The sequence below is a fragment of the Lactuca sativa genome, chromosome 5, assembly GCF_002870075.4.
Source record: "Lactuca sativa cultivar Salinas chromosome 5, Lsat_Salinas_v11, whole genome shotgun sequence".
NCBI lineage: Eukaryota > Viridiplantae > Streptophyta > Magnoliopsida > Asterales > Asteraceae > Lactuca > Lactuca sativa.
Genome location: NC_056627.2, coordinates 251,365,209 through 251,391,749, shown reverse-complemented (window position 1 = coordinate 251,391,749; position 26,541 = coordinate 251,365,209). Strand labels below are relative to the sequence as shown.

The 26,541-nt window shown below is 40.1% G+C and overlaps 1 long non-coding RNA gene and 1 other non-coding gene across 2 annotated transcripts; one reads left to right on the top strand and one right to left on the bottom strand.

Moving 5' to 3' along the window:
- The first annotated feature begins 1,512 nt into the window (after positions 1-1,512).
- On the top strand, positions 1,513-22,894 carry LOC128126287 (uncharacterized). Its single transcript, XR_008224078.1, has 3 exons — positions 1,513-1,755; positions 2,961-3,182; positions 22,522-22,894. It is a non-coding gene; the product is annotated as an uncharacterized LOC128126287 (long non-coding RNA).
- A 1,771-nt stretch (positions 22,895-24,665) lies between these two features.
- Positions 24,666-24,772, bottom strand: LOC111899587 (small nucleolar RNA R71). The gene has a single exon (XR_002853002.2). It is a non-coding gene; the product is annotated as a small nucleolar RNA R71 (small nucleolar RNA).
- Positions 24,773-26,541: the final 1,769 nt, after the last annotated feature.

Genomic DNA, 26,541 nt, shown 5'->3' with positions numbered 1-26,541 from the left:
TGATACTTGTTGTTGTCCATGCTAAGAAACAAGACTTATATAGAAGTAGCGGAAAGGGAGATTGCTACCAAAACATATTGGCAATTTATGACTTCAATATGATTTTTACATTTGTTGTGGCCAGGTGGGAAGGGGTAGCGCATGACTCTAGAATATTATCAGAAGCAGTAGTCGATCCATAAGCATCATTCCCATTTCCACCACTAAGTATGTTTTTTTTTAATATTTTTATCTTAGTTTGAAAATTGATTAGTTTTTTGCATTTTTTACAGAAAAATATTATCTTTGTGATATCGCATATGCACACACTCGAGGATTTATGGCCCCTTATCGTAATGTGAGGTATTGGCTTGGAGATTTTCGTCAAAGACGTGCATTAACCAATAAACAAAAATTTAACCATGGACATGCAAAACTTCGAAATGTCATTGAGCGTGCTTTTGGTGTTTTGAAAGCACGCTTCCCTATATTGAAGAGGATGGCAGCATTCCCGTTTGTGACACAAAGAGACATTGCCATGGCATGTTTCGCGCTTCATAATTTTATAAGGAGAGAAGGACTGAGTGATGAATATTTTGCACGATACGATGAACCCAATGCCTTGTTTCGGAATAATAATGTGGCCATTGATGATGATGATGAAGACGGAATTCCAACACATGGTACTGCAGTAGACCGTGAATATATGATTCAGTTACAGGATGAAATTGGTGATCAGTTGATGCACAATATAGATTGATGGGTTTTAAATGAAATTGTTATTGTAAAACCATTTTTATTATTGTATGACTAATGTAGATGAATTTTATTTTCAATGTTATATGACTATTATTATTAAAATTTTGGTGTTGAAAAATCATTTTAATTAAAATTCAGTTTATTCCAGTAGTCTATAGACGTTAAAAAACAAACAGTCTTTTTATTGCAGACTGCAGACGTTTTGTCCACCTCTTCTGCTGAAGAGGCTTGCAGATGTGGTCCGCAGACTGCATACATTTTGGCTTCAAAAAAACAAACAGCACCCTAGTCTTTATTAGAAGATGTTTGTTATAATGGTTAGGTTGATTTTTTTGTGCACACCTAGTCATGAATACATTTCATGTAGACAAGGAAATCTATGTACATGTAAAATGCAACTATAATTTATTTTGTTCAAGTGTGTTTAACTCCAGAGACGGTTCAAAAGCAATGAAGCTTTGAGGGCATGCAAAGGCTCTAATCTTGACTCTACATGGAGGTATGTCTTATGGTCCATAATATATATCTTATAGCGATGATATTTTCATGTTTTCCTTACATCTAAATGGTGGTTGTTTCTTTTTATCAAGATCCTCGGATTCTGATCAAGTAGGCAACAACATAATTAAGTTGTTAACCTTTTAACACCAAACCTGGAACATTAAAGAGTGAGAAAAGATCTAGTTGTCGGCCATTTGGACGAGAGAATTAACATGCTTGTATATGCCGGAGAATATGATTTTGTAAGCAGTTGGCTTGGTAAGATTCTTTCGTGGTCACCACTGAAATGAAAACGATCAAATTTTATGTATTTATTGTGTGAAATGGATATGGGTTTTGGATATTATAGGGAAGTATCAATTTTATCATGAGCTTATATGAGATTATCTTGCCTAATGTCATGTAACTTTTTAATTATTTTCAGCAAAAAAATGATGTCCTACCTCCACAAGAGAAGACACTGATATCGAAGGGCATAAATCTTCCCAAAAAGTCTGAAAATCAACATGACAATAGGTACAAAGATGACCATAGGTTTTTTTTTGCGAATTCCATTTATTTGTATATGTTTTTTCTTCAAGGTGGTAAGAATTGGAGAATGAAATCTAACACACAACAATGATCTTCCTGAACCAAAACAAAAAATGAACATAGTGGAACATTAAACACATATTTTTTAGGTTGCTTGAAAACATCTTCGGAAAAAGAATTGGAATTTTTGAAATTCGTCGTTAAATTTACTCTTGTTTGGATATTTATTATTGTTTGGCATGATCTTACTAAAAATGCTATATGTAAGTTGAAAATTTTGTTGATTATTATAATGTAATTAAATAGGATGAAAAAGTTAAAACTTATGAATTGAATCACACTTGTATTTCATCTATAAAACTCATTTAATAGATAAAAAGGTAAATAACTCTAACCTAACAACAATTAGGTTGAAAGTAGAAATTTAAGTTTTCACGGCCTATTCTGATATAAAAAACTTGAGTAACTGTAAAGCTATAAATTGAAATCTTAAATAAGTGTTGTCAAAATTGAAAGCAGTGGGTTTGAATGTGTCTTGTGCCAATTTCTTGCAACTACCCGTTCTTATTTGTCAATGTGTAACATTGGTAATCTCACCCCTGTTTATTTAATTGAAGATGAAATAATGCCACTGTTGCAGGTATGGATTTCTATTTTCATAAATTTGTTCATACGCATAATTTTTTATAAAGCTTATAGTTTTTGGTGTAGAATGAATTGCGGATTACGATATCTTCTTTGCCTGAACTATTATTAATCTCCGACTTCATAGTGGCTTAATTTCTACAACATGTTGTGATTGTTTATGCATCATGATGCCATCTAGTTTATATAAATTTAATTAAAAATTCGATGATTATTCTCCTTGATAAAAATAATAATGTTGGGGTGTAGTATTTTCAAGATTAACTTACAAATTCGTCCTTCTCGTAGGGTTAAAAATATGGTTTTCTTTGTTGAGACTGTTCAACTTCTACCTAGGTATGAATTTTGTTGTGGAATTTCTCAAGCACAAATATACCACGAGGTTTGATGAGTGAAATATCTACTTTTAGTATGATTATGTGTTAAATGCTATTATATTTTCCCATTGGTAAATTTATCGGTTGTTGAAACATGCTTGAAGATCTATGAGTTTAAGGAACCTACACAATGCCCTTCTTTTATCCAATTGTTATTTTTATGTATAGGTTTCTTTGTGCAAAAGCCAGCCCCTTGATCACATTATTGATGTATAGGATGAGATGGAAAAAAGATCGAGTGGAATTGAGTTTAAAACATAAGAGAAGGATCTTAGGGCACTTAAGAAAATACATGAAGCAGTGATGAACAAAGAATAAGAACGATCGTTGTTCGGACGTCTACAAAAGGTATCGAAGGTCAAGGGGATAAACCATTACCGGAAAGTCAAGGTTTGTAATTTTAAAACCCCATCCATTTATATCATTATACTTTCATAGTTTTTTCCCCTACTTTACTTCGGAAAGTTTACATATTTACATCATTCAATTTTCGAAAAAGAGGTAAAGAAAATGTATCATGATTTGCACATGATTTTTGATTTGCAGTGGCCAATCTAAAGACTTTTTCTGAAGAATCCTTTCGAATGGCTTGTAGACGCATTGACTGTCACAGCCGAAAAGTCGTGATAAGATTTTTTGTGAAAGACCAACAATTTCAATCATTACTTGTTTCAAAAACCATCACCAAGTATAATATCAAAATATCAAAGTATAATTATTCAATATGTGGAAATCATGAGGGGATGATGATGTGTCATCACGTCAGGCCCTTTCTCTTTCGAACCAGAAGTACCTGAAACCATAAACATAAACTATAAGCACAAAGCTTAGTGAGTTTCCCAAAGTACCACATACCAATCATACAACTAGGCTTAACCCTGGGGTGTATTCCAACCTGATACACATATATGGGCCCAGCCTTAGAGCCATGTCATGGGGTGTATTTCAACCTGATCAAAACATATGGGCCCTGGCCTGGGGCCCTGACCTAGGGTATATTTCAACCCAATCATAAAATAAAGGGCCCTTATTTGGGGTTTATTTCAACCTGAACATACGATAGTGGGCCCCGCCCTGGGGTTTATTTCAACCCGAACAAGCAAACATATATAAACCACATAACAACTATCATCCTACATAACACAATAATGGGTTGGCATTGGTGCATTTGACCCATGGATACAGTGAGAAAAGTCACATCACAGTAGAATGAAGAAGTTGAACAATACGCTGCTCCGAAAACGAACTCTATTGGTCAGCTTTACAAATAACAGTGACCAAAACTCAGACTACAACTCAAAATACCAAAAGTACCCCTAGGTCAAAATACAGGTCAAAGTCAAAAGTCAATTGGGTCAACACAATGAGTCTATTGGGCGTACTCAACCTGTACGTAGGGCGTACTGAACCTGTACGCAGGGCGTACTACACATTTAACAAAGGATCATGGAGTTGACCACGTACGTGGAGCGTACCTTTTGGTACGCCCAACGTACGCGTCTGCCATCCCTCCTCTCTATTAAGAGCTTAATCCCTTAAGCCTTATCATCCAAAACCCAGATCTAGTCCTCAAATGATGTCCTTAATCATATTGTTTTCAACTTTATGATTTAGCATGGCTATTAAGTGCCCAAATCTAAATAACCTAACTTTTAAACTCATTAAGACAACCTAGATCATGCATGGAAGGAAACTAATGCCCAATATCACATTTTTATGACTTATCACACCCTAAAACATCTGAAAGGACAACTCAAAGGTCTTGGAGTATTCCTGTGACATCCCCAAAATCTCGGCCAGAAAAGACCGATTTTCATTTATGTTTTTAAATATTTTCAGAGTAAATCCTTTTGATTTGAAAGAGTTGCGGAATTTGTTCCCAAAACAAAACATGATAAAATAATATTTATCAAAGCATTTCATCAAGAGATGCATTTCATTATATAATCAAAACTCGGGATGTCATGTTCCGATACAGACCATAAAGCATAAACGATAAACATTACAAGTCATTCAACAAATATATACATATACAGACTTGTAAACAAAACAACAAGATGATCCATCCATCTTACGCCCTTGTGCCACTTCCTGTAATACAAATAAAACTGAGTGGGTCAGGCTTGGGAGCCTGGTGAGCATATAGGGTTTTCAACCCACAATAAATAAGTTATATTTAATTTCACCAACCAAACACTATCCCGATTACCCATTCCCGTTATCCTCACTTTACGTCCCTAAAACAACTATCTCAAGGGACCTAATCTAGGATTTTCATCGGGACGGACATCACTGTGAAGGGGTTTCCTCAACAATAGATATCCTAAAGGCAACCATGAGGGGGATAGAGTACACCGGTGAACACATCGTTCACAACACCTACAGGTTATGAACCTGCTAGCGTTCCACTGGACTGTCTAGAAAGAGTCCGTGGTCGTTATCCATACTCTGCTGAATAACTAGATCAACAACAACAACAACAACATCGAGGCCTCTCATCTGTTTATTACACACCAACTATCTACCCATGTTCTACCCAACATATTAGTAGATAAAATATATATTCTCATACGTAGTTTAAAGAAAACCTGTATAGCATGCTTTAATCAACACATATATCACATAACAGATGAGGCACACACACATAACACATATCTCATAAAGAAATAAGCAGATCTATAAGATAGAAGAGAGTGAATACTCATTCACACATAACACAACCAAATATATACACATAGCACGTATTTTTATATAAAATACTTCGTATTATTGTATTAGAAGAAATAACTACACACTCACTTGATCAGAAGACGATCCGACAGCACTACGGCTTATAGAAGTAGTAATCCACAGCAGATCTGGAAGATCTCCTCGAAAATCGAACTTCTTGCGGGCAGAGCTTCGACTCGGGAACCGTGCTTCTCGGGATCTTCGGGATCTCGGGACTTGCCTCGGGGCTAGAGTATGATACTGGGACTTCGGGGTAGCTTCGGCACGAAAAACGATGCAAAAGACTAGAGAGAAGAGAAGAAAATGAACAAGAAATGAGGTTGTCTTCGGATCCTTATATAGAGGCTGGAACCTCGGAGTACGCGGGGCGTACTGCGTTACGCGGGGCGTACTGCCCAAAACGTCATTGCTTACGTATCCGAAGTGCTCGAGTGCGAGTGTCGACATCCCTCGGAGTACGCAGGGCGTACCTCGGATCAGATCGGTGACTCCTTCGGATAATGCTTCCGAATTTTGATTTAAATTTAAATACAAAATGATTAATAAACTTCGGAAATTCATAACTTCTTCATACGAACTCTGTTTTCGACGTTCTTTATATCCACGGAAAGGTGAGACCATGCTCTACGACTTTCGTTTAGACTCCGTCGGCTAATTTTGAATTTATTTTTATTAATTATTTTTAATAGGCCGCGACAGAAACTTTCGTTATAAATTCATAACTTCTTCGTTTGACGTCCGTTCTCGCCTAACTTTTTATCGCTTCGATACCAACAACGAGATCTTTGATTCTCATTTAGATTGCTTCGGCTAACAACCGCTCGATCTCAATTCGAGTATTTCAGGCTGTATACCGCTAAGCCGGAACTTCGATAAATCATAACTTCCTCATACGAAGTCAGATTTGGGCGTTCTATATATATTCGGAAACCTCGTTCCGACTACTACAACATTAACCAACGATATTAAGTTTATTTTACACTTAAATTTTGACGCTTATTGTTATTCTTAATTAATCATACCACATAATTAAGCAATTAAGCACAAAACACATAATACTCAAATAATACATTCTTATTATTTCAAAACGGGTTACAAAGGTTAACCTAGACTATTATATTGCTAAATATGGCAAGCCCGGAAACACAGGCGTTACAATTCTCTCCACCTTAGAATGATTTCGTCCCCGGAATCACACATCAACAAACAAATGCGGATAGCGACCCATCATGTCACTCTCCGTCTCCCAGGTGAGATTCGGCCCATTCGTGTGTTTCCATCGGACAAGCACTAACCCAACCATCTTGCGTCGCAATTTCTTAGTCTTTCGGTCAACGATTGCCTCTGGTTCTTCAATCAACCTTTTGTTCTCATCGATTCTCAACTCCGAAAGTGGAATCATGTCGGGAACTTCCCCCGTGAACTTCCTCAAATAACACACATGAAAAGTGTTATGAATTCCATTCAGTTCTTCTGGTAGTTCGAGCTTGTAAGCTTGGTTCCCAATCCTCTGAAGAACTTTAAATGGTCCAATAAACCTTGGACTCAACTTTCCCCTTTTACCAAATCTTATAAGTCCCTTCCACGGTGAGACTTTAAGCAAACCGAATCCCCAACCTCAAAAGTTATCGGTCTCCGCTTCTTGTCAGCATAGCTCTTTTGACGATCCTGAGCCGCTAACATTCTTTTCCTAATTATTTTCAACTTTTCAGCAGTTTGATGAACCAACTCCGGTCCCATAAACTACTTTTCCCCAGCCTCAAGCCAACAAGACGGCGTACGACACTTCTGTCCATACAAAGCTTGAAAAGGTGCCATCTTAATGCTCGAGTGAAAACTATTATTATAGGAAAATTCTACCAACGGTAAATGTTCATCCCAATTACCTAGGAATTCCAGAGTACATGCTCTCAGCATATCTTCAAGCGTTTGTATCGTTCGTTCGCTCTGACCATCAGTCTGCGGATGGTAAGCTGTACTTAAACACAACTTGGTACCCAATTCCTCTTGTAGACTTTTCCAAAACCTCGATGTGAAACGGCTATCACGATCCGACACAATCGCTAACGGAACACCGTGAAGCCTCACAATTTCCTTCACGTAAGAATTCGCAAGCTTCTCCATAGACCATTTCTCCCTGGCCGCTATGAAATGCGCACTCTTAGTGAATCGATCAACGACCACCCAAATCATGTCGTGACCATTCTTTGTTCTGGGCAGTTTAGTGACAAAATCCATAGCAATGTCTTCCCACTTACCCATAGGCACAGGCAAAGGTTCTAAACTCCCGTACGGTTTCTAATGTTGTGTCTTGACTCTCGCACAAGTCACACACTCGGCCACATACTTTGCAACATCAAGCTTCATCGTCGGCCACCAGTAGTAGGGTTTCAGGTCCCTATACATTTTAGTGCTACCCGGATGAATCGAGTACATGGTCTTGTGAGCTTCTTCCATCAGAAGATCTCTGACTCCTCCTGTCTTAGGTATCCAAATCCGATCTTGGAACACCTTCAGTCCATGACTGTTTACACCGAACACCAATGTTTTGCCCAAACGTTCCTCTTTTCTGTCATTCTTCTCGGAAGCTTCGCTCTGAGCTTTCTTTATACTTTCCAAAATAGTTGAGACAAATTCAATTCTCAACGCTCTTGGCCTTTTCCTTTCAGTATTGACTTTCCGACTGAGAGCATCAGCAACAACATTAGCTTTACCGGGGTGGTAAAGTATCTCGCAGTCATAGTCTTTAAGTAATTCTAGCCAGCGTCGTTGCCTCATATTCAATTCTTTCTGATTAAAGAGGTATTGGAGACTCTTATGATCAGTGAAAAGTTTGCACTTCGTGCCATAGAGGTAATGCCTCCATATTTTCAGAGCGAAAACTACCGCTGCCAACTCCAAATCATGAGTCGGGTAGTTCTTTTCATGCTCTTTCAGTTGTCGAGACGCATATGCTATCACCTTTTCTCTTTGGGTCAAAACACAACCCAAACCAACACCAGACGCATCGCTATAGACAGCGAAGTCTTCAACTCCATCGGGTAGAGAAAGTATCGGTGCCTCGCATAGCTTCTTCTTTAGCTTCTCAAATGCTTCCTTATGCTTCTCACCCCAAGCATAAGTAGCTCCTTTGTGGGTCAAAGCTGACAATGGACTAGCGATCGAAGAAAAGCCTTGGATAAACCTTCGGTAATATCCGGCTAATCCTAAAAAGCTTCGAATCTCCGTGGGACTTTTCGGTTGTTCCCACTTCGTCACAGCTTCGATCTTCGCTGGATCAACCATTATCCCTTCTTGGTTGACCACGTGACCCAAGAATTGGACTTCACGAATCCAAAAATCACATTTGGAGAACTTAGCATACAACTTCTCCTTCTTCAAGACTTCTAACACTTCTCGCAAGTGTCTGCCATGCTCCTCCTGGCTTTTCGAGTAAATCAGAATGTCGTCTATGAACACTATCACGGATTTATCAAGGAACGGGTTACAAACCCTATTCATCAAATCCATGAACGCTGCTGGAGCATTGGTTAGTCCAAACGACATAACCAAGAACTCGTAGTATCCATATCTAGTTCTAAATGCAGTCTTCTCGATATCTTGCTCTCTTACTTTTAGCTGATGATATCCTGACCTAGGATCGATCTTCGAGAAATAGCTCGAACCTTGCAATTGATCGAACAGGTCATCAATCCTCGGCAACGAATATCTATTCTTTATTGTTGCCTTGTTCAGCTCTCTGTAATCGATGCACATTCTCATACTTCCATCTTTCTTCTTTACAAATAACACCGGAGCTCCCCAGGGCGATGAACTAGGTCTAATGAAACCATTGTCCAATAACTCCTGAAGTTGCATCATTAGTTCCTTCATCTCCGTCGGTGCTAATCGATAAGGTGCTTTTGCAATTGGCGTCGTTCCTGGCAACAAGTCAATACGGAATTCCACTTGTCGATCAGGCGGTAATCCAGGAAGATCTTCGGGAAATAGGATAATCACACACAACTGGAATATTCTGCATCACCTTCTTTTCCTTCTTAGCATCAATCACGAATGCTAAATACGATGTACACCCCTTGGTCAAACATTTTCTGGCTTTCATCAATGAAATGATTCCAGAATTCACTCTGCGTTTATCTCCATACACCATAAACGAATCTTTCCCAGGCGGGTTTACTTTGACTATTTTCTTCTTGCATAAAATTTCGGCGTCGTTGGCGCTAAGCCAATCCATTCCCAATACGATGTCGAAACCATTAAGTTCGATAGGCAATAATTCCTCATGGAACTTATTCCCATTCAGATCAATTAAGATGTTTTTCATGCGATAGCTAACAGGTACAAACTTGCCACTAGCAACTTCGACTAATAAAGCATTATCTAGTCTAACAACAGGCAAAGCTAGCTTTCTACCAAATTCATGCGATATAAAGGAGTAGTTGGCTCCAGAATCAAATAAAATTTGGGCAGGCAATTCGTTAACGAGAAAGGTACCTGAAGCGACATCAGCTTCATCTTTAGCAGCTTCCAGTGTCATCTGGAATGCTCTCGCCTTTGGCTTTGGCGGAATGTTGGGTCTAGCTGCCTCCTTCTTCTTCGGGCAGTCCCTCGACATATGACCCTCCTCACCACAACCATAGCAAACTTTCTTCGTGAGGTTACACTCATTGGCATAGTGCCCTGGCTTTCCACACTTGTAGCATGTGTTCGCCACCTCACATTTTCCATGATGCTTCTTCTTACATTTGTCGCACCATTTCGCTTCACCTCCACCTCCCCTCGAACCAGACTTCGAGAACTTGTTTTTCTTGTTGGACCCTGAAGCTCCATCGAACTTCCTCTTTTCACCAACATCTATTCTTTCCAGACCCTTTTCCTTCTGCTGGGCCTCCACATTCTTAGCTGCACGAACAACCGTTTTCAGAGTGGTTGCCATTTTGACTGTCGGACCAAAGTCAGCAGGCAGTCCGTTAGCAAACCTCTCAATCTTGGAGAGTTCCGTTGGCACTAGGTACGGAAACAACTTCATCTTCTCAGTAAATGCAGTAGCATAGTCATCTATGCTCATCTTCCCTTTCTTCAAGTTTTGGAACTCATTGTTCAGATCAATCAGATCTATCTCTGAACAATACTGCACCCTCAGCTGTTCCAAGAACTCCTCCCATGACATTTTCAGGGCTTCTCCTCGTGGCATAGTATCTGCCAACAACTTCCACCAACTCAAGACTCCAGTCTTCAGTTGTCTAACTGCAAAGACGGTCTTCTGCTTGTTGCTACAGTTGCAACTTTCAAATACCATCTCCATTTCGGAGATCCAATCCATTATCTCAACAGGCTTTGGGCTCCCAGAAAGACTTGGCGGTTTGGCACCCAAGAAGTTCTTGTACATTCGCCCATCCTTGTTGTTTCTCCTTTCTGGATCGTTCCTTCGTTCCTCTTGAGTCCCAACTTGACTCACCATGCGACTATTGTTCCCTTCCTCCGATTGCTCGGGAATCAATTCAGGTTCCTCAATAGGTATGATAGGTTCATCCCTATTATTATGCAACATTTGTCGCATCTCCTCCCTTTGTTCGGCTAGCATAGCCCGAATCATGGCTTGCACCGCAGCCATTGTTATTGGTTCTGGTGCTGCTGCTACAACAGGTATCTGCTCAATCACTGGCGGTTGATTCCTGTTTTCATCCGCGTTTCCAACGCCACTCCTTGTTCTCACCATTTTTGATCTACATACCGAATAAGGTGAAATTAGATCCTCATTCACGATAGATATTCAAATCACCCTTATCACTCTGAAACGTTTACATGCTAGTTCTAATAACGTAGGCATACGCTTAGAATCCTACACACATAAGGTTTCCAGATCTGGTCGGCAACAGACCGTAGATCCAAACAAATAATATCATATATGGCAACATATAACATTTAGCACATAAAAGCATTTTAGGCAACTTTCCTAAAATAAACTAGTGCTCGTGTCTAAAATCCAACAGACACACATCTCAAAATTCCACTTAGCATTCTAAGTTTAAGTCTAGAAATCCTACAAATTCCTAGTTCGCTTAAACTAATGCTCTGATACCAACTGTGACATCCCCAAAATCTCGGCCAGAAAAGACCGATTTTCATTTATGCTTTTAAATATTTTCAGAGTAAATCCTTTTGATTTGAAAGAGTTGCGGAATTTGTTCCCAAAACAAAACATGATAAAATAATATTTATCAAAGCATTTCATCAAGAGATGCATTTCATTATATAATCAAAACTCGGGATGTCATGTTCCGATACAGACCATAAAGCATAAACGATAAACATTACAAGTCATTCAACAAATATATACATATACAGACTTGTAAACAAAACAACAAGATGATCCATCCATCTTACGCCCTTGTGCCACTTCCTGTAATACAAATAAAACTGAGTGGGTCAGGCTTGGGAGCCTGGTGAGCATATAGGGTTTTCAACCCACAATAAATAAGTTATATTTAATTTCACCAACCAAACACTATCCCGATTACCCATTCCCGTTATCCTCACTTTACGTCCCTAAAACAACTATCTCAAGGGACCTAATCTAGGATTTTCATCGGGACGGACATCACTGTGAAGGGGTTTCCTCAACAATAGATATCCTAAAGGCAACCATGAGGGGGATAGAGTACACCGGTGAACACATCGTTCACAACACCTACAGGTTATGAACCTGCTAGCGTTCCACTGGACTGTCTAGAAAGAGTCCGTGGTCGTTATCCATACTCTGCTGAATAACTAGATCAACAACAACAACAACAACATCGAGGCCTCTCATCTGTTTATTACACACCAACTATCTACCCATGTTCTACCCAACATATTAGTAGATAAAATATATATTCTCATACGTAGTTTAAAGAAAACCTGTATAGCATGCTTTAATCAACACATATATCACATAACAGATGAGGCACACACACACATAACACATATCTCATAAAGAAATAAGCAGATCTATAAGATAGAAGAGAGTGAATACTCATTCACACATAACACAACCAAATATATACACATAGCACGTATTTTTATATAAAATACTTCGTATTATTGTATTAGAAGAAATAACTACACACTCACTTGATCAGAAGACGATCCGACAGCACTACGGCTTATAGAAGTAGTAATCCACAGCAGATCTGGAAGATCTCCTCGAAAATCGAACTTCTCGCGGGCAGAGCTTCGACTCGGGAACTGCGCTTCTCGGGATCTTCGGGATCTCGGGACTTGCCTCGGGGCTAGAGTATGATACTGGGACTTCGGGGTAGCTTCGGCACGAAAAAAGATGCAAAAGACTAGAGAGAAGAGAAGAAAATGAACAAGAAATGAGGCTGTCTTCGGATCCTTTATATAGAGGCTGGAACCTCGGAGTACGCGGGGCGTACTGCGTTACACGGGGCGTACTGCCCAAAACGTCATTGCTTACGTATCCGAAGTGCTCGAGTACGAGTGTCGACATCCCTCAGAGTACGCGGGGCGTACCTCGGATCAGATCGGTGACTCCTTCGGATAATGCTTCCGAATTTTGATTTAAATTTAAATACAAAATGATTAATAAACTTCGGAAATTCATAACTTCTTCATACGAACTCTGTTTTCGACGTTCTTTATATCCACGGAAAGGTGAGACCATGCTCTACGACTTTCGTTTAGACTCCGTCGGCTAATTTTGACTTTATTTTTATTAATTATTTTTAATAGGCCGCGACAGAAACTTTCGTTATAAATTCATAACTTCTTCGTTTGACGTCCGTTCTCGCCTAACTTTTTATCGCTTCGATACCAACAACGAGATCTTCGATTCTCATTTAGATTGCTTCGGCTAACAACCGCTCGATCTCAATTCGAGTATTTCAGGCTGTATACCGCTAAGCCGGAACTTCGATAAATCATAACTTCCTCATACGAAGTCAGATTTGGGCGTTCTATATATATTCGGAAACCTCGTTCCGACTACTACAACATTAACCAAAGATATTAAGTTTATTTTACACTTAAATTTTGACGCTTATTTTTATTCTTAATTAATCAGACCACATAATTAAGCAATTAAGCACAAAACACATAATACTCAAATAATACATTCTTATTATTTCAAAACGGGTTACAAAGGTTAACCTAGACTATTATATTGCTAAATATGGCAAGCCCGGAAACACAGGCGTTACAATTCCATACTCACAAGGATCAAGATTTGGGATAAAAAAAGTGCAACTTTTAAGCTAGAACAATATCTAAAGGAATACTCATCAAGGTTGGAGCTTTATACCTTCAAAAGATGCACAAGGGAGAGTAGTTGTTGGATCCAAAGGCTTGAGTGAAAAACTACCACACAAAGAGTCTTCCTTCACCACCAAGAGCACCAAAATAACACTCCAAAGCTTCAAAACACACTCACACACATTAGGGTTTCGACATGGTAGCTAAGAGGGATGAAGGTTGGAGTTAAGAAAGGGTATGGGGCTATAATGATGCTTAAATAAGGTCTAAACCCTAAAAATTAGTGTTTGCACCTGGGCATATAATACATATGCCCAGCGTACGAATACAAGCCTCAAAATTACAAAATTGCCAGTCGAGACTAATTTTACAAACAATACTCAAACCAAGGGTCAAAATGGAATGCCTGGAAATCAATATGTTACATTGACAGAGTGGATTACCACCTTTTAAAGCACCACAAGAAGGCTTATATTAAATTTTTAGCTTTACTTTGTAACGACCCAAAAATCAAGGGTAAAAAGTGTATTTTTATTATAGTCAAACACGTATATATTCTAAATCCAAACATCCCAAAAACATGATGAATTAAAACATTTATCAGAGTTACGTCCCAAAATCATATAATGCGGAAAACACGGGTGTGTGCGCTACGAACCAGCTGAGCCCTTCCTTTCCAAAACAATGATACCTGAAGCCATAAACAAAATTGTAAGCACGAAGCTTAGTGAGTTCCCCAGGGCATACCTGTAACATCCTAAAAATCAAGACCAAAAATTTCGATTTTAAATAAGTTATTATAAAACTAATTAGTATAGTAACCTCCATAATAACATCCCATGTCAAAACCAAAGTGTAAATAATCAAAACATATTAAGATAAAACAATATCAGAGTGTAATCCCAAAGATCTCATGTGCGGAAAACATAGTGTGATGCGTTGCGATCGAGCCGGCTCCTTTCCTTTGAAAAACGAAGTACCTAAAACCAAAACTGAAAACCGTAAACACGAAGCTTAGTGAGTTCCCCCATCATACCACATACCATACAACATATACATTGCCAAGCATATCTGGGTGCTGGCCTCCCCTTCGGTCTCTTTCAACCGGATAACTGCCTAGCATATCTAGGTGTTGGCCTCCCTTTCGGTCTCTTTCAACCGGATAACTACCTAGCATATTTGGGTGTTGGCCTCCCCTTCGATCTGTTTCAACCAAATAACGGGGACTATTTCACCCCTACCACTACCACATAATAACATAGCATAAACATATTGCTAGGCATGCATGGGTTCTGATGAACCCTTCGGTATCTTTCAACCGGTATCCAAGGACTATTTCACCCCTACTACTACTAACTTGTATCACATAGCATCCTAGCACACAATCATAACGGATAATGACATACCAGATAATTATCACAAAGACAATCATCTAACAAACAACTCCTACTATTGGGCCAACATTGTGGCCTTAGACCCACTTCTACTGGAATGTAACCCACCTCGCACTACTGAAGTCCCGCAAACGAAAACTCGGACTGCTGGATGACAAATTCCCGAACTGTCAACATCAAAACAATACCCAATAAATAATTAGGTTCCAACATATACCCATAAGTCCATGCTTGGGGTAAAAGATTGTTTTACCCCTATCTTAGCTTGATTCAAGCCTAAGGCCCAATCCAAAGGCCTAAAAGTTAACTATGAGTCAAAGCCCAACATATGGCCCAATTTTCCAAATCAGGCCCAAACCTTTACATGGTCTAATTCTAAGGCCCAACCATTTAGTACAGTCCAAACATTTGGCATTTCTAATGGTCCAATATCTCATATTCATAAAGGCCCAATTATGGTACATCTATGACCTAATTTTCCAAATTGGGCCCAAACATTCACATGGGCCTTACCCTAAAGCCCATTAAATTATTCTAGTCCGTATGATTGTTCTTGGATGGCCCATCAATATCCCAATCACCAAAGTCTAATAGAAAGGCCCAACTCAAAACCCAAGTGAAATTAGGGTTTTCTCATAAAATAACGATTAGGGTTAAGTGTTTCTCACTTAACCCATTAAGGACTAAATCTATTAAGTCCATCACTCTACTAGACAAATCATATGGTGTAATTAGGCTTAATACATAGTCCAATTCCAACGGCCCAAAATGCGGGTCTCGATAAGTCCAAGCCCATGATTCCAAAATTAGGGTTTTCTAAACCCTAATTAGGGTTTCCAACCCAATCATATCCTAATAGGCCCAAAACTAAATCTTTAGGACAATTAGGGTTTCATTAGGCCCTTTAGGTTTTCACTAGGCCCATAAGGGTTTCACTAATCGGGCACCACCCTCTACCACCTCGGTAGTGGTGGTCAACAGCGGCTCACGGTGGTGGTTAGGGTTTCTAGTCCATTTTTGTCCAAGCATCCAAAAAGCAACTACACGTAAGCTAAAGCACACCACCACCCAACACGGTGGTTGGTGGCGGCAGACACCACCTCACGGTGGTGGTTTTGAGTTTATTTTCATTATTCTACTTTCTAGTTACAATTTACAAAGCTAAACCCCAAATAACACACATACCAATACAAACACACACAGCCACCCTAGTGGTGGCCGGTGGTGGTACGTGGTGGCAGCCACCACCTCACTGTGGTGGTGGTGGTGGCTGTTCTTGGTTTTCCAGCCACACAAAACACACACACAACCCTATAGATTTGTGAGATGTACCCCCATCCACCCACCCGATGGCTCACGACGGCGACAACATATTGCGATGACAACCACCACCTCACGGTGGTGGCGGCAGTTCTTTTGATTCCTAATCGAGCAAATACATACACACACTTCGTAAACACGAACACGGTAGCAGCAACGACAAAAGATGGCGATGGAACTGTCATTGAAGTGGTGGCAATACAACAGGAAAGAAGAGGCGAAGAGTGTGGGCAATGACACTAAGAGGCGGCCATAGCACCCTAACAGTCGTCGGCTCCGTCTTCATCAGGTATAGCGCGGCGGCAGAAGGAACGTCGGGACCGGATGGTTGAAGGCTCCCGTTAACGGTAGCACCATAGGTCGGAATTAGCTGCGTTTGGCGGCCATGGGTGGTTGGAAGGTGAGCGAAACTGGTGGTGTGGCGCTGGCAGTTGAAGAAAGGAGTGGCGATTGTAGCTTCATTGATTCCAGCGAGGCTAGGAGGTGGCGGCTGAAGGGTGGAGGGTGTAAGTGGCGGCTGCTATTGTTCAATTAGGGTTAGGGTTTGTGACATGGTGAGGGCTATGTACCTGGTTATGAACTATTTTCCCATATTTACATTATCAGCCCCTCCAACCCAATTCCTTTCAAATAAAGCCTATAATTTACCATTTAAACCCTGCCTCCTGAAACCTTTTACAAATTAAGTCCGAAATTTACAAAACAACCTCTCCTTCTACAAATCCTTTTCATATTTTGTCCAGAATTTACTCTTTATCCCATTCTTCCATAAATCCTTTCATATTAGGTCCAAATGATACCAAACACCCCCTGTCTTCTAAAAATCTTTACAAAATAAATCTCGGAACTTACACTTTTAACCCCAACTTCTAAAAATGTGACAATTAGCTCCTCGAGACCAACACACTGCTATATAATTATTGATTTTTGGGCTACTACTCATTCATTAATTTGTTTATTTATTTATTAAATAAACAGGGTGTTACAATACCCCACTCAAATCACATAATCCATATTAACTATAACAGCTACATAAACCATATCAATCACATAACCATATCAATCACCAAGCCATGCATATAAACATATATGAATGTCGTGAGCTCCCCCCCCCCCAGGGTCTTACTCTAGGATGCCATGGGCTCCCCACATGGTCTTACACCTAAGTTTCATGGGCTCCATCCATGGTCTTTAATAGGAAAGGCATGGGCTCTCCACATGGTGTTACATCCAAGTGCCATGGGCTCCCCCTATGGTCTTTAATAGGAAAGCCATGGGCTCTCCAAATGGTATTACATCCGGGTGCCATGGGCTCCCCCCATGGTCTTCCACGCAAGTATCACAAAGACAACTAGCATACCACATACCACATAGTCAATACATGCCACATAATCACTAGCATACCACATATACATGCATACCAGACATATCAGTAGTGAATCTACAATAAACACTACAACTAACTGAATGGACAACCTTGGTGCATTAGACCATTGGTATGGTGAGGAGACTCACCTCGCACTGCAGAAGTCTCGCGGATAAAACTCTAGCTGCTAGTTGACAGATTCCCGAACTATCAACATCAAAAAAAAACACCCAATTAATAATTGGGTTCCAATACATAATCATAAATCCATTCTTGGGGTAAAAATACTATTTTACCCTTAACCTAACTTGTCCAAAACCAAATTCCAAACACACACTCTGAAATCCCAAAAGCCCAATAATCATCCAAGGCCCAACATATGGCCCAATTTTCCAAATTGGGCCCAAACCTCTACATGGACTTATTTTGAGGCCCAACCATTTATTCTAGTCCAAACAATTGGCATTCCGATGGTCCAATATCTCATAATCATCAAGACCCAATTATGGCCTACTTATGGCCTAATTTTCCATATTGGACCCAAGCCTTTCCAATGGGCCTTATCCTAAAGTCCAATAATTTCCTTAGTCCATAAATATGTTCCCAGTCAGCCTACAGCAGCTTATTCCAATAAATGGCCCAACAAGAACCCAAACCCAATTAGGGTTTTTCACATAAAATGACGATTAGGGTTAAGTGTTCCTACTTAACCCATTAAGGACTTAATCCATTAAGCCCACCACTCCACTAGTCCATACATACAATGTGGTTGGGTGTAATTCAAAATTCTAAATTCAACTGTCCAAACGCGGGTCCCGACTAATCCAAAATAGGTATTTCCAAAATTAGGGTTTTTTAAACCCTAATTAGGGTTTCCAACCCCAATCATGTACCAAGTAATCCAAATTAGGTTTTTAGGTTAATTAGGGCTTCATTCGGTCCATAAGGGTTAAACAACTCAGGCACCACTACCACCATGGGTAGTGGTGGTCAACGGTGGCTCACGGCAGCGGCCACCACCTCGTGGTGGTGGTTATGATTCTAATCCAATAAAGTCCAAGCATCCCAAAAGTAATCTAAACATAAGCAAAAGCACACCGCCACCCAACATGGTGGCTGGTGGCAGCAAAAGGTCACAGCCACCACCTCACGGTGGTAGTTATAAGTTTTTTTTCGGGTTTTCTGTCCAAATAACATACATACAACACGTCACGGTGGTAGTGGTGGGTCTTTCCGGCCAAACCTTCACACTTTCGAGGTACACAACCGGCAACAGTAGCATATATGCCTATATATGACAATACGAACGGAACCACCCACCTGGTGGCGTGCAACGGTCGAAGAATACCGATCACGGCGGAACAGCCGCTTGGCGGCGGTGGCCACGTTCAATGCAACAATGGAGGAAAAAGAGGCAGAGCGCAACTGAAGCGTAGAAAATTACTTGCTCGGAATGGCAGCAGCGATGGGACGTCGAAAAGAAATGGAGAAGGAAGATGGTGGTGTGAAACCCTCCCAATACAGCAGCAACCTCGCTTCATGGCTTACAGCAACGCACGTGAAGATCTTTGTTGTTCACGACATCACTGGCAGCAGTAGGGTTGTTGTGGTGGTGCTCTTCGACAGGTAGTGGAGGAGCTGGGCGGCGGTCGGATTCAACAAAGTCAGTGGGTGAGAAGGCTCCTCAAGTGGTGGTGGCTGGAGAAAATGCTTTAGGGTTAGGGTTAGATAGTGCGGCGAGAGGGAACGGATGGCCCCAATTTAATTCTGCTCCTTCCAAACTTCCATTCACTTTTATCATGTCTAGTCCCTCCTCACCAGTTTTTCTTCAAACTAAGCCCGATAATTTACCTTTTAGTCCATACCCCCAAAAATCTATTCAATCTAAGTCCATAATTTACCATTTATACCATGCCTTCTAAAATCCCTTTCATAATAATTCCAATACTCACCATACACCCCCTGTCTGCTAAAAATCTTTATAAAATAAATCCCAAAATTACACTTTAACCCCCGAAAGTCTAAAATATATCATTTGGCTCACCAAAACCAACACTCCGCTAAATATTATTGATTTGGATAAAATAATAATAAAATTTACATCTTAAGGGTTTTGAGTTTATTATTTATTTAATTAACTTTAAACGGAATGTTACAACCCTCCCCCACTTAAATTAGATTTCGTCCTCGAAATCATTCCTTACCACTCCTGACACGCCAAATAACTTGAGCAACACGACTACAGCCACAAGCATACCCAGCCTTTCCAAGGCAACCAAGACCAACCACGCAGGGTTCTAAAACCCGAAGATGAAACAAATTCCTAGCAACATGATCCTATTTACTTAATCTGGAACCTGAAGTCTCGAGATGGTCTATCTCCCTGACAGACCGCCCACATCGAATCATTGTCGAGTTCACTACACCTATCTCTCAAATGGCTACTCAGCTTCTGATAACTTGAGGTTCCCACTAGAAAACAAAGTCACAGGCCCAATTTTCCTGCAATACACTTATACTCGACAAAAAACTCAGATAATCCTTCGAGTAGGAGACTTGTCCCTGCACGGTTATACTCAGACGAGAGTTGCGCAACAGGGTCAAATCAACCACTCTGAGATTATTTAACGCAACTGCAAACAACTTAGCGTATACACCGAATACGAGCAAATCCACACACGAATCCCAAGTCGTTGAAACCACTTCAACTCTTCTTGCTACCACTTGCTGGTTTTCGAAGTAGTCGAGACCTCTCTGATCTCACCTTATCTATCAACTACTCGAAACATCGGACAAATAACCGATTGTTGGGCCAAAAACACACGCACCAATCCCATGCGACCTTCGAAGGATACATCGTCTAACATTAACTGCCCTATCTATACCACCACTCATGGCTCCTTCAATCCATTTGATTCATCCGATAATGATAGGCTGACAACCCGTCGTCACTGAATCCGACGCAAAAAGGTGAATGCTACCAGAATAACTGTAGCCTTACATCATACCCGGTCTCCTTCGACCTACCGTTTCCTGATTCCAATTATGTTGTGACCTACTCACAAACTTGCGAACTGGCCCACCCTGGCCTAAGTCATCAAAATGAATATGTGAATGCCACAGCTACCCTGCAGTGCTTCTACACTTCCCGCACTATCTGACCGCTTGTGAATGCTACGGTTCCCCTATAGTCTTACAACACTCTCCATACTATCTGATTTCTAGTGAATGCTATAGCTCCCTCGTAGTCTTACAACACTTTTACCCCACTCACTACTAGTAAATGCTACGGCTCCGCCGTAGTCTTACAACACTTTCACCCTACTCACCATAAGTGAATGCTATGGCTCCCCTGTAGTCTTACAACACTTTCATCCTAACTGACCATTAGTGAATGCTACGGCTCCCCCATAGTCTTACAACATTTTTCCCTAACACAACTACAACCCAATGCCTTACCCCTAATCTACCAATTCGTAACACATATAGAGTCGAGCACGCACTCAACCGAACACCCAAACTGAACTCAATTCATGACCGGAGCCCCAACCTGCTTCCCCAAATTCTGCCACCAAGATCCAAAAAGACGCGATTCACATGCTGGGAAATTTTACCGAACTCCAAAGTTGCACAACCCTTAAACCAAATAGCCACTTGAGCCACCCTTTTCCTCGATGGGGATGAGAAACTCATCCCAATCTCATGTCTGATCCTGTCCTGAATACTTGCACGATCCTCCCCTACTTAGATTTGACTAATTATTCACTATACATGAGATTTGAAGGATTCCCTATCCTTCTAACTCTTAAATAACCAAATTACCTGTGCTTACCCGTGCTAGTGTTCTATTACTAGCCAAAACCCTAAAGACCACTAATATTGCCATATTTATACATGTTTTTAGGCAATATTTGAGTACATTTTAATTAATATTTTGGTTATTTGTATTGAATAACGCTACTTATAGGCTTGAATTATACTTACAGCTAAATAGAAGCATTCTTTAAGAAAAGGGACTAAAAACAACAAAGCTTGGAACTTTGGAGGCTTGAAGAATAAAAGAAGAAGAAACCCACGAAATCAGCTATATTCACGACGTGAACCACAAGTTCATGACATGTCATGAAGATTTTGGAAGATAAGTACGTGTGAAGTAAAAAAGCCTTGCCCGATAAGGGTTCCTGAAAAGTCACGACGTGAATATATCATTCACGACGTGAATCACGAATTTTATGAAAACTATATATACTTTTGATCTTTACGACTTGGGGGCTTTTGGCTAATTTGGAGAGTTCCTGGAAAAGAAATCAGAAGGGGGGAAGTTATGGAAATTGGTTTTCATACCAAGGAAGAAGAAAGAGTTCATAATTAGCTTAATAGTTTGGTACATTTAAATATGTCTTTGAATATGATTTGTGTTAGTTTATTTGTTAGCATATCTAGCTAAATCTAGGTACTTTTGTTAGCTAGATGAAGCTAGAACTCATGGTTTTATTTTAGTTAAACTAGACTATGCTTGTTAGTTATGTCTTGTGTTTGATTGGTTTACCTAGTGATATTGCCATATTTATACTTATTTTTAGGCAATATTTAAGTACATTTTTATTAATAAATTGATAATATGTTTAGAATAATGATACTTATGACTTTAAATTGTTATTTTCAGTCAATATAGAGGATTTTCGAAGAGAGGGACCAAAGGTGCCAAAATGTGGAACATGGGAGGCTTGAAAGACAAGAAAATAATAAATTCACGATAAACACTCAATTCACGACGTGGCGATGAAGCTCACGATGTGGCACGGGTGTTCCAGAAGATAGACATCGCGACGGGGAGGATTTCCTTGAAGGATACGGATTGCTTGAAGCCCACGACGTGGCGCATTTGGCCACGACGTGGCGCGGGTTTTTGAGGATTATATAAGTCCTCCTGATTATTACGAAAAGGAGAAGCTTTTGGCAGAAGAAAAGAGTTCCAGGAGACGATTAAGAGCGAAAGAAAGGTTCTGGAAGAGGGTTTTCAACACCAAAAGGAGTAAAGGTTTATATTTTAGTTAGATAAGAACATGTCTTTCATTATTTTTAGCTGTGTTGGTTTAGTTGCTATGATGAGCAGCTGAATCTAGCTACTCTTGTTTAGCTAGATGAAGCTTTAAACTTATGAATAGTTATATGCTTATGGATTAAGTTTAGTTGGTAAAAATTGCTTGTGTTTGATTTGAATAACCTAGCATGCTATTATTTGTTTATCTAATTGCTTGATTGCATGTTCTATGTAGCTTAGTAACCATTAAACTGCATGAACCTGTTTACCTAATGATTTAGTGAACATTGAATTGTTAGAGCTAGGATTGACCAATCTTAGTTAGTAATTAGACTAAATAAATCTTAGCTGTGCTAGAGAACGTGTATTGTGATCATAATTGCGTTTCTACAACAAAATCTTACATAGCATATTTACATTCATAATTAGTTATGTGTTTAATTATGTGTGAACATACATGGTTTGACATGAATTAGTTAATTATTGGTAAGTTAGAACTAAATTACTAATACAACTAAAAACCAACTCAATAATCCGTAATCATTAGCTAGCCATTAGGAAGAAGTGGATTCAAACTAAACAAGAGTGTGTTTTTATTTATTGAGTTTGATTTAAGTTCATCTGATCTTGTAAAACCAGATAAAACCCTTTTTAAACTTGTCAATAAATTAGGTTAATTTAATAGTAAGTAAATTAATTAGAACATCGTTCCCTGTGATCGACACCCGACTTACCTAAGCTATACTGTAATCTGACTAGGTACACTGCCTATAAGTGCATAGTTGGTCAAGTTTGTTAGGTTATAAATATTAAAATTAGTGGGTACTTTTGTGCACATCAAGTTTTTGGCGCCGTTGTCGGGGAACGGCTTAGTTTTTAGCTTATTTATTTGCATTAAATTGATCGATCCTTTTTGTGGAATAAAAATCACAAAAAGTTAATTTTTCAGCAAAATAAAAAAAATAAAAAAAAAAAATTATGTCAGACACAGAGTCCACGACGTGGCGTAATACCTGCCACGACGTGAACAGATAGAAAACTCAATTTTTAGTTTTTAGTTAGTTTTTCTTATTTTAGTTTAGTTTACGTTTTTAGTTTAGCAAGTTGCAGGAGTTCATGACCAGAAGCTCAAACCCACACTTTGTGCCACCACTTGAAGACCCCGAGTCTGCACTTCACAAGAAAAAGACGCCCTTGCAAGAATTGAAGTCAGCTTTTTCTAGGAAGTCGGGAAAAAAGACAGGAGAGTCAAGTTCATCAGCAAAGCACAAGAGCAATCCTGAGCATTTGGACCATACACCCGTCCAAATCGAGTCCGAAAGCGATACCGAGCCAGAATTTGAAGAACACACGAGCGAACCCGAGAACGAGCCAAGGAACGAGATGGAAGCGATTGAAGAAATGTCCATGGGAGCTTACAAGAAGCGGATCCGAGAAGATGTGGGTCCCGGTTTAGTCCAACCCGCAATACCTGCCACTGCCACATTCGAGCTGAGGGACACATATTGACCGCACTGAAGGACATCCCATTTTTCGGGAAAGATCATGAGGATGCTTTTAAGCATCTAGATGAAGTCAACGACATTGCGGATTACTTCAATGTCCCAAATGTAAACAGATACACACTCATGATTAGGATGCTTCCCATCACTTTCAAAGGAGCTGCTAAGGAGTGGTTGAAAGCACTTCCACCGGGTACAATCACCACTTGGGCTCAAATGCGTGAGCAATTCCTGGACCAGTTTTGCCTGCCATCCGAGATAGCGAAACTCAAGAAGGCGATAGCCAACTTTGAGCAACAGCCGGGGGACTCACTATACGAAGCATGGGAGCGGTACAAGGGCTTGCTCAGAAATTGCCCTCAACATGACCTAAATATGCAGCAAGAGATGTCAATCTTTTATGATGGGGTCAATGTGATGACAAGAAAACTCCTTGATTCTTAAGGACCGTTGACAAAGAAAAATCCAAGGGAGGTCAAGGAACTAATTGAAGAATTCGCGAAACACTCTCGCAAATACCACAACCCAAGGCAAGATGGAATCAAAGGCGGTGGAGGGGCCCAAACTGAAGAAATTGCAGCTGTCATGGCCATGCTGAATAACATGGATCGCAGGATAACACAAATGGACCAGTCGATACATGCCATAAGAGTAGGGTGCGAGAGATGCAGTGGTCCACACTTGACCAAGGACTACAATGTAGATGAGTTTGGGAACAGAAAAGCTCAAGTGTGCTACTCTAGTGGGGATAAGTTTGATTAGGACTGGAGGAAACCGAAGAAGGAGTGGCTGCCATATGAAGAGTATAAGAAGCAAAAGAAGAAAAATATAGGCAGACAGGTCGAGGCTTTTATCAAAAGGAGCAGCCACCGGCCGAGAAGAAACCCGACCTAGAGACCATTTTGATGAAGTTTATGGAGGCTTCGGAAAATAGACACGATGCCACTGATTCCGCCATTTTGGAACAACAAACTTCGATAAAGAACCAGCAAGCCTCCATCCATAACCTTGAAGTAAAATTTGGTCAACTAGCCACTCTAGTTCATGAAAATTTGTCCCCGAAAAATCCCGAAGTAAAGACCCAATCTCACGTAATGGCCATCGATACTAAAGAAGATGCAATATCTGAGTTCCTGGAGGCATTGGAAGAAGAACCGCAGCAACCCAAGAAATCAAGGATCGAAAGTGAAAAAATTGTTGAACCAGGCTCGCCACGACGTGGCGCATGTCTGATCAAAAATACTTTGAGCCCGTTCCAACTTATCATCCACCTTTGCCATTTCCCACCCGAGCTACACTTAGTCAACTGGAGAAGGAGCATTTGGAGTTTGTAAAGCAAGTGAAGGGGATCCCAATTAATACCCCCTTTGTCGAGTCCTTATCCAAAGCTCCCGAGAACCAGAAATTACTGCAAGACTTGATAGACACTCGAAGGAAATTAAAGAAGCAGTCTACAGTGATTCTAAGTGAACAAACTTCAAAAGCTGTGTTAGGAGAAACACAAGAAAAGATGGGGGATCCTGGACGCCTCACTCTTCCATGTGAGTTTGGGAATAAAATGAAGGTTAATGCTTTAGCTGATTCTGGGGCTAGCATTAATCTGATGCCTTTTTCATTTTATCAAAAATTGGAGATTCAGAAGATGAAGGCTACAAAAATAAAGATTCACATGGCGAATCGTTCGGTGACACAATCCCGTGGCATCGTGGAGGATATTTTGGTGAAAATTGGAAATTTTGTTTTTCCAATAGACTTTGTAGTCTTAGACATGAAAGAAGATCCGGATGTTCCAATAATCCTTGGTCGGCCATTGCTTAACACTGCTGGAGCCCTTGTTGATATCCGCGAGTCTAAGCTCACTTTGAGGGTTGGAGATGAACAAGAAGTCTTTGGGATAAAAGATGACTTTCAAGAAGATAAAGAAGAGGTGTTCACAATTAATGAAGAGAATGAACTAGAAGAACTGGAAAATCTTATGGAAGAAGAGATAAAGGCAGTTCATCAAGTCAAAAGGACAAAACCGAGGGCATTTGTTTCGTATTTGATTGAAGTCATAGCTTACAAGAGTCCGCCTTCTTGGGTGAGCGAAGAGGATGAGGAAATGACAAGTGATGAAGAGGAGGTCACTTCAAGAGTAACA